This window comes from Meriones unguiculatus, chromosome 16 (genome assembly GCF_030254825.1).
Source record: "Meriones unguiculatus strain TT.TT164.6M chromosome 16, Bangor_MerUng_6.1, whole genome shotgun sequence".
Classification (NCBI taxonomy): domain Eukaryota; kingdom Metazoa; phylum Chordata; class Mammalia; order Rodentia; family Muridae; genus Meriones; species Meriones unguiculatus.
The window spans coordinates 42,604,199-42,611,088 of NC_083363.1; positions in this window are offsets into that span (position 1 = coordinate 42,604,199).

Sequence of the window (6,890 nt, forward strand, 5' to 3'; positions counted from 1 at the left end):
TGACCTGGGCTGGGCTTTCAGGAAAGTACTCATAACAAGCTTTGTATACATCAGAAAGGAAGCTGCAATTGCCAAACATCTGTCCCGTATTCTTTTTAATATTAAGATCTTGTCTTTCTTTATACTAAGGCAAAGGTGACTGCAGGTGAATATTGAAACACACGTAAAGCTCAGCTAATCCTTTGTGTGCTGCACATGGCAAAATTCAACTCACCTCCTCTCTATCCCTAGCAAAAGAAGGCTTCTTTGCGATTGGCCACTCACAGATACCATAAACTACAGAATGAAAATCTAGTGATAATGAAGAGTAATATACAGAATCAGAACACAGCAATCTTTGACTAGAATATTTGAAGTGTGTTTTCTATGTGTGTGTGTGTGTGTGTGTGTGTGTGTGAAAGGGAAAGAGACAAAAAGAGAAAGATAGAGCGGAACTGTAGAAGAATATAAAGGAGAATGCCATGAAAAGGTTAAAAATTCAGCCTATATTAAATAAAATTCATTATCAATGGCCCAGATTTTTGAGCTTTCTATTTCTGGGAATAACATTTCTAGCCAATTAGGAACACAGGTCATAAATATGGGTCAAATCCTTGATTTCTCCATCTGTTCCCTTCTTTCTGTGTTATTTTAGTTCTCTAAGAAACAGAAACTAAACAGGATAAACCATGCAAGGCACCAGGGAAATACTTGTGAGGAAGTAGTGAAGGGGGCTGGAGAATGAATAATTTATCAGAACACTATGCAGCTAAGGTTGTGGGTAACGGTGAAAGAAAGGAAAGAGGAGGGAGGATAAAATAGAAATTCCTTCAAGTGAAGAATCTGAGAGGGTAGTACAGATGGTCCAAGGCAGCAGTTTCTCAAGTTGTGGGTTGCCATCCCTCCTGGGGTTTAATGACCTCTTCACAAGAATGAAAGGACACTGTCTTCAGAATAAAACGACAGCCTACAGAGTGGGAAAAGCATCTTCACCAACCCTATATCTGACAGAGGGCTAATATCCAGAATATATAAAGAACTCAAGAAGTTAAATAGCAAAAAATTAAGTAATCCAATTAAAAAATGGAATACAGAGCTAAACAGAGAATTCTCAACAGAGCAATACTGAATGGCAGATAAACACTTCAAGAAATGCTCAACATCCTTAGTCATCAGGGAAATGCAAATCAAAATGACCCTGAGATTTCACCTTAGACCCATTAGAATGGCTAAGATAAAAAACTCAAGTGACAACACATGCTGGAGAGCATGTGGAGAAAGGAAAACCCACCTCCATTGCTGGTGGGAATGTAAACTTGTACAACCACTTTGGAAATCAATCTGGCACACTCTTAGACAATTAGGAATAGTGGTTCCTCAAGATCCAGCTATACCACTCCTAGGCATATACCCAAAAGATGCTCAAGTACACAACAAGGACATTTGCTCAACCATCTTCATAGCAGTGTTATGCGTAGTACCCAGAATCTGGTAACAACCCAGATGTCCCTCAGTTGAGGAATGGATACAGAAATTGTGCTATATTTACACAATGGAATACTACTCAGTGATTAAAAACAAGGAAATCATGAAATTTGCAGGCAAATGGTGGGAACAAGAAAAGATCATCCTGACCGAGGTATCTCAGAAGCAAAAAGGCACACATAGTATAATACTCACAAATAAGTAGATATTAGACATATAATATAGGATAATCATACTAAAATCTGTACATCTAATGAAGCTAAGAAAGAACCTTATCCAAGGACCTTGGATAAGATGATAGATCCTCATTCAGAAGGGCAAAGGAGATAGACATTCCAAGAAGGTAAAAACAAGGAACAAGACAGGCGCCTACAACAGAGGGCCTCTGAAAGACTCTGCCCAGTAGGGTATTAAAGCAGATGCTGACACTCATATCCAAACTTTGGGCAGAGTGCAGGGAATCTTATGAAAGAAGGGGGAGGTAGAAAGACCTGGAAGTGTCTGGAGCTCCACAAGGAGAGCAACAGAACCAAAAAATCTGGGCCTCAGGGGTCTTTACTGAGACTAATACTCTGACCAAGTACCAACCATGAAGATAACCTAGAACCCCTGCACAGATGTAACCCATGACACCTCAGTCTCAAAATGGGCTCCCTTGTATGGGCAACAGGGGCTGTCTCTGACATGAACTCAGTTTATCATCCTTCCCACCCCCCCCGCGGCGGAGGGAGGCAACCTTATCAGGCCACAGAGGAAGACTATGAAAGAGAGTCCTGATGAGACCTAATAGGCTAGGGTCAGAAGGAAGGGGAGGAGGACCTCCCTTATCAGTGGACTGGGGAAGGGGCATGCGAGGAGATGAAGGTGGGAGGGAGGGCTGGATTGGGAGGAGATAAGGGTGGGGGCCACAAGTGGGATACAGCGTGAATAAGTTGTAATAAATAAATAAATAAATAAGTATATTAAAAAAAAGAATCCTATATCATATATCCTGCATACCAGATATTTATATTATGACTATAATAGTAGCAGAATTGCAGTTATGAAGTAGCAATAAATTAATTTTATGATTGGGGTTCACCACAACATAAAAAAAAACTATATTAAAAGTTGGAAGCATTAGGAAGGTTAAGGCCCTCTAGTCCAAGGGAAACTTTGAAAAGGCCATGTTGGAGTATGAGCAGGATATCCCACAAGTTACACGGCTTGGCCAAATCTGGTGGATTTCATTTTGTTCACAGGATCTTGTGAAACAAGATCATCACTCTATTAGCCTAATACCATCCATGATTTTATTTCTGATGCCATCTATCTAAGGTTATCTTCCTCTCCTCCATGCCTCCTATCACACTTGTTCTCCTCTTTACCATAGTCAAATATTTGAGATTGTAATTTCTTCATTGAAGAGTAATTTGTTCAGGCTTTCAAATATCAGTGGCTTTAGATCATTTTGAAGTGACGCTGAAATTTGTTATACTGTAAATATTTTTCACTGTTGTATTGCTTTGAAGCTGTGTTTATTTATCTGTTCGAGTTCTTTTCATTTCACTACACTTTTCTTTGTGTGGTCTCACTGCCAACCTAAATCATGCTCTCTAGTCTTTCAAACTTCACAAATTCTATTCAGGCCATCTGTGGTAGCTTTCTTTGTAAAATCAATTCCTGTCAGTTATTGACTGATACGTCAGCCCTTCTAGTCAGTCTTTACTGAGCACTGCGTCCTAAATTCATTATACCAGAACTTAATCAGATGTGCATTATCTTGCACCGCATTCACATACCTACTCTTAGATACTTCCACAAGTAGAAAATATTGAAATATTTGTCGTCTTAATACAGCTATGTCACAGCCATAAATACAATGAATGTATGATGATAGTCATAGCTAAGGGACTAACTTAGAAAAAAAAAAGAGTTAGGAGCTAATAATAATAAATTTCACAATAAAGAGTTAAGTTAAAACAAGAAAGAAAGAGATGACATCTATTACTGGTACTGCTTTAATGCACCTGGCAAATGTTAAAGTATTAATTATGAAAAACGCCAATATAGCTCTGGGAAGAATGTCGTGGGGACTTGATGGGACTTACATTGACACTATAGATTGATTTAATAATATGAATATTTAAACAACATTAATTCTACTGACCCATAAAGAAAGGATGCCTATCTTTTAGTGTTTTTAAATTTGTTTCTGTACTGTTCATAGTTTTCTTTGAAAAGATCATTTACCTCCATAGTTAGGTTTCTTCCAGGACATTTTGACAGGGACTGTTGGAGACTGTTATGAATGGGTTTATTTCCAGGATTGCTTTCTGAAAAAAAAAAAAAAATGTGTTGGTATTTAGCAAAGCTGCTAGTTTCAGCATTGTGGCTTTTATATCCCCTTCTTGTTTTTATTTTATTTTTGAGATAATAATTAGATCATTTCCTGCTCCCTTTCTTCCATCCAAGCCTTCTCATAAGTTCCTCCTTGCTCTCTTTCAAACTTATGGTCATTTTTACTTGCTTTTTTTTAATGGTCGTTTTGCTTGCTTTTGTTGTTGCCATTTATTTCAGTGCTTAACTCTCCGTCTCTGTGTTGCTTTGCCAGTGTGGTGAGTTTCTTGCTGACAGAAGATAGTTGAGTCATGTTTTCTAATCTGAACAGTCATAGCGTTTATCTGTTAATTGGAAAATTAGAACAATTTGCATTCAGAATTATATTGAAAGACATTTATTACCCATGTCATTTTATTATTTTATTCTGTTTAAAAATCTCTTATTTTCTCTTTTATTTCTCTAAAAGGTTCACTGATTACAGAATTACTAATATTTTATATTTACCTATTATTTGCTTTCTTTCTGTAGATCTTGTTACTTTGTATTTCTTTCTTCCCTTCTTCGTGTAAAGTTATTTTATTTTATTTTATTTTTATTTTTAGTTACATTTTGTTAACTCTGTGTCCCAGCTGTATCCCGCTCCCTCATTCCCTCCCCAACCCCACACTCCCTCCCTGGTCTCCTCCCTGCCCCTTTCCAAGTCCACTGATAGGGAAGGACCTCCTCCCCTTTCATTTGACCCTGTTTTATCAGGTATCTTCAGGGATGGCTGCAAAGTCCTCCTTTGTGGCCTAACAGGACTGCTCCTCCCCTGGGGGGGGGGGCTGGGGAGTCAAAGAGCCAGTCATTGAGTTCCTGTTAGAAATAGTCCCTGTTCCCCTCACTTTGGAAAACTACTTGGTTACTGAGCTACCACGGGCCACATCCGAGCAGAACTTCTCGGTTATATCCATAGACTGTCCTTGGTTGAGTGTCAGTCTCAGAAAAGACCCTGTGCCCAGATATATTTGGTCCTTGTACAGCTCCTATCCTTTCCATATCATACTAACTCCCCTTCTTTCATATGATTCCCTGCACTCTGCCGAGGGTTTGGTTATGAGTCTTAGTGTCTGCTTTGAAACACTGCTAGGTAGAGTCTTAAGTACTTCCGGTAGTGTAGGCATGAATTCATTACTAGGCATGAATTCTCTTCTTTATGCTCATCGTGGCCTATATTCCACTTTTACTGAAGAATAACTGTTTAGCAGTTTTTATTTGAGGGTTTGAAATACGTCTTTCCATTGTCACCTGACTTTTAGAATTAATCGGAAGAATTTTTTTATTCTGACATGTTTTATTTTATGCGTGGCTTGTCGATTTTTTGTTGTTGTTGTTATAGCTTCCTACATTTTTTTCTTTGTTCTTCATTCCTGTACTCTTGCTATACCATGAAATGTTCTTATCTGATCCAGACTTTTTAGAATTCTGAATGATTTCTGCATAAAAATATTATTTTTAAAAAATCTGGTTTATTTTATTACTTAAAGAAATAGTCACAAAACTAAACTTAAATTCAGTAACTTGATCATGCCTCAAAGGTTAATGGATGTTCTTCTCATGATTTTATTTATTTATTATTATCATAATACATTAACAGACCAACCTTCATCTTAATATTCTTATTTACAGTTAACTGAGTATGCTTGCAAACATTGTAATGGGTACTATTTGTTGATCTTTTTACTCCTAAAATTTGTTAAATTTCTCTTTTATGTTATTCCATATCTTCTTTATTTCTTAGAATTACTTCTCTGTTCTGGACATCATTCATCCTTTTTATTTTATTTATTTATTTATTTATTTTGTTTTTGTTTTGTTTTGTTTTTTCAATGCAGTTTATTCAGGAACCTTGAACAATCATCTGACCCTGGGGAAAGCCAGCCCACAGCTTAAATAGACTCTGGGTAGCCAACCCCAGCGTGCCATGTGGGCAATGCAGATAGGTCCACATACATGGAAGCAAGCCAGATCCTCAGCCTTAGCCAAATGTGGAATTGTTCGTGACAGAGAGCACTCACCATCGGGAAGGTGGAAGGCGGAAACCAGCTCCATCTTTAAAGCATAGCATTCCGCAGCTCTCTACAGTTCCCCCCCCCCTTTTTTTTTCCTTTTTAAAATATACTTTTTTAAAAAAATTCCTGTATCTGGAACTTTTTTTCACATCATTATCTGTGGAATTAGTCTCTAGAGATTTAGAAAACCTTTTTGGAAATATTTTTGTCTTCCTTTTTCATGTTTTATAGTTATGTATCAGTTGGGGTGTAAACCTTTTCTAATTTTAATTGTGGGTCTTCTTATTGGATAGCGTAAGCTTGATAATGAGTGGGGATTTTTATGTATTATTGAGTTGGATTTCTGTGTATTATACCTTTTCTTTGGCTTCTTAGGTTGTGTTTGGTGGGGTTTGTGCTTTCTGGGGCCAAAACTTAAGAAATGTGCCTTTCCATTCCTCACATGACTCACATGAGTGAGTGTAGGTAGAGCAGGCAGTTAAGATGTAGACTTCCGAAGAGAATAAGTATATCTCTTGTGATTAATACTTTACACTTTTCAGCAGTGTGTGATTTGGAAGAGTGAGGAAGTAACTATTCTAGTCTCAGCTATATGTGGAGTTACTGAAGCAGTATTGTCATATCTGTCTGCTGTTTCTATAGCACAGATTAGCCCATCTTAAGACATTCTTGTCACGACTGTTGTTTAGATATTAGCTGATAGTTTTTTGGTTTCCCTTAGTCTTTATAAACTATATTTATATCTGCCAGAGGAGACTGAATGGTGAATAGGTTAAGATACAACTTCTCTCAAGTGGTGTGGGTATAGTTCAGCTTCATAGCACATACTCTATGAGTTCAAAGTGTCATGCATCATCCCCAAATTTGCATAGAGAGGAGAATACAACCAATAATAAAATGAGCAAGTTACAATCACAGCAATTTTACAGCCAAAATATCTGGGTCCGGGGGGGGGGGGCTGCAGAAACCAATACTCAAACCAAGGACTATGCATGGAGAGGATCTAGAGCCCCCTGTTCAAAGGAAGCCCATTGGCTGCTCAGTTTCCAAGTG